Source organism: Pyxicephalus adspersus, chromosome 4 (genome assembly GCF_032062135.1).
Source record: "Pyxicephalus adspersus chromosome 4, UCB_Pads_2.0, whole genome shotgun sequence".
NCBI lineage: Eukaryota > Metazoa > Chordata > Amphibia > Anura > Pyxicephalidae > Pyxicephalus > Pyxicephalus adspersus.
The window spans coordinates 83,309,782-83,317,550 of NC_092861.1; the positions used below are offsets into that span (position 1 = coordinate 83,309,782).

General features: G+C 37.6%; 1 long non-coding RNA gene across 1 annotated transcript in view; it reads left to right on the top strand.

Moving 5' to 3' along the window:
• LOC140330080 (uncharacterized) overlaps nucleotides 1-2,109 on the top strand; it is a 12,076-nt gene extending 9,967 nt beyond the window's left edge. The window contains exon 3 of the long non-coding RNA XR_011920607.1: nucleotides 2,017-2,109. This is a non-coding gene — a long non-coding RNA (uncharacterized lncRNA). The remainder of the gene's footprint in view (nucleotides 1-2,016) is intronic.
• Nucleotides 2,110-7,769: the final 5,660 nt, after the last annotated feature.

The window sequence follows — 7,769 nt, forward strand, 5'->3', positions numbered from 1 at the left end:
TTTTTTTAGCAAGATACAGATTGGTCAGTAACTGAGTTCTGTCTTTCATGTTCAGCCGCTCTGCAATATTCTAAACAACAATCTGGGTGTAAATGAAGAATATGTCATCTTCAGTTCTTCAGTGGTCTTAAGATCATGCCCCTACCATTCATACCATAGCTAAGTGTATTCAAGTATGATGTGACATCTTTTTATTCACATGCTGACTCACAATGTACTGGATGTGCAAATAGAAATGTCTGTGGTAACAATTTCTGATTTTTGTCCTGTCTACAGTAAAGCATAAATGAGTCACCAGACAGTGGAGAAAGGTTTAAATGCAGGTTATTTACCTGCATAAATCTACATAAAAAAAAGTCCAATGCATGAACCATCATGGTATGCATTTCCAGGTTTTACTACTTCAGCTCAGGTAAATGGAAGTGGGCAAACAACACATTCTACTGCCTGAGACCCTACACAGAGATGCCCAGAGGCCACGTAGGAGCAAAACTATGTACACAGGCTCGATGATTGTCCAGCATGAAAAATCTAGTATGTGTACAGTTTTCCTCCAATGCCATTCATCAATCTGTCCTAACATATTCTCCACCAGGGAATGTTTTGGTAAATTTAAGATTTACTGCTTTTTAAATAAACCCAATATCTTCTTTATTTCTATAATCAACCCTGAGGGAACAAAAGCTTACTAAGGCCTTGATACCCCATTTCCCCACTGACTTCCTTAATGCTCACTGGGTTCCATTTGGCAACATTCAACATACAGTCATACTATATGTTGAATATTAGGTCCTAACTAGCTCCACCTAAAAACCTGATCCATAGTATGTTGAACCCAAGCTTTTAAGAGGTATCATTGTGTTAGGTGTTCATGGTTTCACCCACAGATTAACCTAGCTATCCATCTCATAATAAACATATAGCATATAGAGTTTGTGAATTTCTGATAGATACTAAAATGTATTTCATTGGTTGCTTTGAATATTCTACTTTAGTTCTTATACTTTTCGATACCTTTCCTTCATGGTTTCCGTGCAGTTATCATACAGGGAACTCGTTATGCTTTAGTCATACTGTAAGTGCAAGTGGCTATTTTTATAAATGCATGCTCATAGTTTCACTGCTGAGTGCACCAGATTGGCAATCAAGGCTGCATTAAAGAATACACATCATGCTGTTTTCTTCAAAACTAATAGGATGTATTTTACAAAATGGTCAATTGCAGTTACAGCAAAGCAAATGTGCCATCAAACAGTAAATCACAGTGTGCTCACTTATTAGGAAATACTGTTGGAAACCTTGTACAATGCACTTTTATTGACCTCTGAAAGTAATAATGTTTATACAATATAGTCCAGGATTTCTGATAAGGAAGGGAACACTGAGATGTTATGACTGGTTATATTTTTACTATGTGTAGAAGATGGAAAGTTTGGAGTACACAGCGACACCATATATTTTTGGTATCGTTAAAAAAAAAAACTTTACAATAAAATATACATTTCTTCTTTACAGTAACACTACTTTTTTTTAACAAACACAGATCAAAGTAAAAAATGATTGTTACTTTCTGTCTATGGAATGCATATATGTAATGCAAAGAAAATATCACTAAATATATATTTTTTTTAATTTTAACAATTAAATAATTACTTAATCATTGCTCAATATAATGAAAATAAAAAAATTGATCAAGCCCTTAAGGGTTATAAAGGTCAGTGTGTTCTGAAATGATTAAAGTAGTGCTGAACACAAAAGATAATATTTGCTATGTTATAGGGAATATAATTGAAAATAGCATGCAGTGTATATACAGCCTAGCTGTATACTTGCAGTGTGAGATCTAAAGCTATATTCAAGTGTCAATATTCTGTCCTTGAAACAATCTTTATTGAGTGCTTCCAGTGACAGTCGCACAAATAAATACCTATGAGTGTATGTAGGTTAAAACACTGCTGCCTTTGACTACTGGTCTTGGGAATAAAATGGATAATGACAATACTCTGCTGTCCATAGTCCTTCTTTTTACAGGCACTTGAATGTGGAAGAAAAGCCCTGCCGCTACCAAGATGGAACAGAGCAAGGCACTCCTGTACAGAAACTGATACCAGGCCGAGTTCAGGTACTTAAATGCTTGCATTTACAATGCTGATTTAATAATGATTACAGAGCTGCCCTAATTTGTGTCTTTTGTACATTATTTATCTAGTGTTCTGAACTACTGTCATTTTTTGGGATCCTCTGCCAGAGGAGTGTTGGAGTGCGCAACATGGGTGGCATGGCATTAGCACTCTGCAAACTGGCTGTTGGTGGAACTTGATGGGGGTTGACTCTGAAAAGCCTCTGGGAATGAAACTAACAGAATGATTACAGTGGGAGGTTGAGATAACACCTCTGTGAGCAGGAATATCCTGACAGGTGTGTAAACATCACTGATGACATCAAGAAAGCCAGGACCTACTCAAAGGACTTGCCCTCAATACAACAGCACCACCTACTGGAGAATATCAGCAGACACCTGGGAGCAGGGTTTTTTCAGAGTTGGGAGGACACCTGAGTAAGGGGTGGATGCATGGGTGTGGCTGGATGTGGCCAGGGGATGTATAGGAAGGGACAACGGCCACAAATCGCTCTCTTATTCTCTTAGCCTCTTATATGCTTATATACATTCTCTGCCTCTTCTCCCAAATTTCCTATTCTCCTATATACATCATATGCCTCTTAGACCTCTTTCTCTTACTTACTCTTATTCTCTCTCAAAGGTGCAGGGTACAGAGGACGGACTCTCTGCATAACATATCATTTTACTTTGTCTATGTGATTATTATTTAGATTAATTGGAATAATTGCTGATTACTTGTTAATTGTGTTCTTTGTTAATAAATATCTTGGTATTTAAGATTTGTGGGATTATTAAGCTAAAAGAGACTTAAGCTGCGTACACACCTGCAATTTTTCTCGTTGGAAAGGATCTTTCACGATCCTTTCCAACGAGAAAAGACTGCACGATGCCTGAACGATGCTGTACATACAGCACCGTTCATGCTCTATGGAGAGGGGAGGGGGAGAGCGACGGAGCGGCACCCTGCTGCGCGCTCTCCCCTTCCCTTTCATTAGGATCGGTCGTCGTCCATCGTCCATGGATCCGCCAGGACGGTCGTTCGGACGATGGACGACACCGACTGTACACACGGCAGATTTTCGCCCGATAATTGGCCGATACCGATTATCGGGCGAGAAAAATTTGCCGTGTGTACGCAGCTTTAGTGAGAATACTGTCTTTCAAGAAAAGGGATAAGGGAAACAGGACTATTTCTTGGGGGGGGGTGTTGGATATTTGCTGATATGTGTTAGGGCACATCATTGTGAGGGTCAGTGAAGATAATGAGGAATAGAAAGCCATTGTTAGTAACCAAAATCATGATGCAGAAGAGATTTGAGAACAATGCAAGACATCAGTGGGCTGCCTGGTGTGTTTTATATAGGATAAACTTAGAATTTTTTTTCAATTTTATTTCTTTTTAAAGTTTTAATAAACATGGAGTCCATTTTTGAATGAGAGTAGCAATTTCATGTGAAATATACATCTGCCCATCTTATAACTGCCATGAAATATATGATAGGTGTTTTTTTTTCACTTGTTTTTGAAGTTGAAAGTTTTTGGGGCTTTTATGGCTATTCCTACTTCATTACTTGATAAGTCACTGACCTGGAACAAACAAGTACATACTTGAAGTAGTACCTCTGTAATAATTAATAATAATGAAGCATGGCTGAAGATCATAGATGTTAGGCTTCAGTAAAAAAATTAAAAAAAAATAATATCTCACATTTTGCTATTTCTAACCCTATCCATCCTTGTCAGCTTCTCTGAGCTAAACTAATCTGAGCCACAAAGCGCAGTGAGCCCCTTGTGCAGTGAGTCCTCATAGACAAGTGTAGGGTTGTCTCCCAGGAGTCCCATGGCTCACAGAGACATGTAAGATATGACACTTATGTTTAATGCATTGTGATTAGTATAATTTAAACCATTGCTTTACAAGTCCGAATGGAAATGTCAAGTTTGACAACACATTAGTGCATGCTAGCATATTGTTCAAATACATTTTTTATGGTCCAGAGTTTGTTCCATTTAAAATATAATAAAGATGTTACACTGATCAATTCCTAAAGTTAAAAACACCTCAAGGGTTGTCTATATGTGACACATCTATATTAATGCCTTGTGAATGATTAATTGACTTATTAACAGCTGATAACCCTCACTTCACTAAAACAGAGTGTAATAGGTTCAAATCCCATCAGAGGTATCTTAGCTAATTCTGAATTATAATAGAATTTCAGAACGCATGCATGTCTACATTCATTATGAATAATTCAACTGCAGCAACAACTGAATTATTAATGAAGACATGCTAAAAATGTTAATGCCAGATCCTCTTTTTAATGTGAAACATAAAATGATTAATAAATCAAAATATCATTGTATATCTTTTGTGACTAATGCTTCACCAGACATTATCAGTTACAAGTAGTTGTCTGTATGTAATCTACAGCCAGGTAATCTTGTAAAAGCACATTTTTTCTATACTGCAATAGACTCTCAACTAAATTTTAATCAGGTCTTTTTTGGACCAGTCCTAGACTTCTTGCTGCCTAGGGCAAAATTTGAGAATTTTCCCTTCTTGGAATGACAAGAATGCGTTACTAAAATTGCTAGACACAGCATGATAGTGTCAAATTTATGCCATACCTTTGATTTATTTCTCACTGCCCTAACCAAATATTTGCCCCTTTCTCCTAAAAACAAAATCATTTTTCTAATCTTCATGTATTCTTCATATGCCTTCCTCTCTACTTCTCAAACCTTAGTCACTTTTTGTTCTCCAAATCCTTACTTCTATTCCTTACAGTTCATCATCCGATCAAAAGACACTTGATCAGAGACATAAGTAATGAGCACATGCCAAACTCTCTACTTAGTCATACAAACACATGACTAACATGAAGCACTATACTCTTTTCCAGGGACATGAGGACAACCACACATTTTGCTTGAAGTAGCATGGAGTCTGACTGCAGATGCCAAACTTTTTCTGTATCAGTCAACATGGGACATGAAGCACTAAAAAATTGACCTTTTTCCAGGACATGCTGGAGATGCCTATATTAGCAAGTAGATCTAAATCCAGTCTGCAGACTGAAATGTGTGGGTACAGACTAGCTAGCTGTGACTTACTTGCCTGGCCCTGGCCTTGCTGGTGTCCAGAATGCTGCTGCCCACTTTGGAGGCTGAGCTGACAATCATTCCCCACCCCCTAAGTGACCAACCGGGTCTGTGTATCAACTCCTGGTTGTCCAAGGCCAAGAGGAAATAAACAGAAAAGACAAAAGCCTAAGCAGAGCAGGCATTGCTTAATGGGGCCACCATGGCCCCCTTTCCATTAAAATAAATGATGCCTAGGCAAAAAGGATTTACTCCTCTCGTGGTTGAGCTGGCTAGCCCTTTGGCTCTTATTGTCCAGCATTCACCATTTTCTGCAGCTATTTCAATGTGGCTTTGCAGAATTTAGCAATATTTTAAAGCTATTTGCTACTCAGTTTATACCAAAAACCCAGTCCCTGCACATGAAAAAAGTGAAATGGTTTATATTGGTCCTAAAGTAAAAAAAAAGGCCAGTATAAAGTATATGACTTTCAAGTGATTACACTTGGGTTAAAAGCAATAACTCTAGCCCTCCCCATCTCTAGTTACTGCAGGCACTGTGGAGCAATTCCACCTGAAATCTCACTCTTTACTTGAACTGCCATGGCAACTGCATTGTCCCAGTTTACTTCTAAACTACAATCTCTCTAACAGGCTGTGTAATGTTAACAGAGTTGCCATGATCATCTCCAGCTATGTGAATATAGGAATTATACATGACAGTGACCATGGTGCTGTAACAGTGCTATGAATATAACAGGGGTGAACATTTGGGGCTATACTCTTATGTACAATCATTATTACTGTGGCAGCTGTTAGTGCTTACATTGCAAGGTCCTGAATTTGCTTTAATATCTACATAATATTTGTAGAAAGGTAGGATGTACAGTTGTGTTACATTTGTGCTGATTCTATAGCTTTTTTATTCTTAGTTATGTAGATTTATTAAGGTTTTGGCTTGTATCTGGCAAATCATGCCACGCTTCCATTTTTTACACACACCAATGTCCGTTTTGAGAAAGTCAATTAAAATAACGGCAGGGTTGTTAAATGTAGTGGAAACCCAAGTATCCAGGGGAAAACCATGCAAACATGAAGAGAACATGCCAACTCTTGGAAGATAGCATATAGGCCGGGATTTGTACCTAGGTCCCAGTATACCAAAGAGAAGAGTGACAGCCACCAAGCCAGCTGTGACACCAAGTGCTGCTCCTTTTTTAATTTTGAACTTGTCTAGTATTTCTACTTCAAGCCTTAGCATTTTGCATTGCAGATCTTATATTTTTTTGGCAAGCTTCAGGTAAGCTTTGGTATGATTCTTTTTGAGTTATGTCTTTTTCTGGGTCACTGTCCCATACGGGACAGTGTTATATAGACTGCCTAATTGAGTATATCAGTCCTAGAATCTGAGCTATGTAGCAGATTTTTAGCCTCTTTAAATATCAATAGCAGGCATTATCAAAATGGTTTAATATAGTGACCATGTCTTGATAATTGAGCCAAGCATTTTACTAATACTGGCTTGTAATATTTTACCTTGTTGGAACACTTTTTAGTATACTTTTTACAGCTTTGTTCCAGCATATAGGGACATACATCATATATTGTAGTTACATGTTAAAAAAATAACAATTTAATTCATTTTTAAATGCAGGTAATCTATATTTCTAACTTTGTTCTCCTGTAAACTGCCTCACAGAGATCTCTAAAAGGAAGAAGAGGGGTCAGTATTCTGAGCAGGTACTGCCTCAAATAATGTATTAAAAAGGAACTTAGATAAGAAAGGAGCAAAAAGATGACCTCATCAATCAGTCCACTGATGTATCCTTACAGTCCAATTACAGGCTTGGTTGAAGCGTTGGCTGTATCAGGTAACGGCTGTACATTTCAAGACTAGCAGGAGAAAATTAAAAATCTTTTGGTAGGTAAAATAGACCAGATATGAATTGCAACTGTGCACACACAAGCAAGCATACGTCCTTATGCTATAGTGAGATGGGCATAAGGTGCTGCCTTCTGATGTTGAACTATCGCTGGGGTACAAATTGTGATCCTATTGTAACAATTGCTCTTTCCTCTTGGACTGGTGTCGGTACAGGTCACAGTTTGGTCACACATTTCAGTTTCAGTTTATCTAGATTGGCTGGGTTGGGCAAATATCTTATATTTCTTGGTGCCTTAAAGCTATAGTGTTTTCACCACAAAATTAAAACAGAAGAGGTACAGAAGAAATGTGTTACAACATTGTTACCTCTATCACAATCTCCATCTTTTTACATTTCTATGAGTGTCGTATCTATGTCATTAAAAGACACAGCAGAGATATGGATGGATTTACAGCATTTAGTGGGGAACACAGGCATCCTGCACTCCCAAAATGCTGAATTTTCCATGGGACAAGGTAAATAGAATATTACTACTTTTACAGTAAGCTGTTTTTATTTTTTTTTTGGATGCAACATTTGTGACTTCAAGAAGGCTAGCATTATGTGTTCTCTACCAAGAGAGACAGTTTTCCAGTTTTCGAGTCCAAAAATTATAGTTTTGTAAATCAAGATTGCCA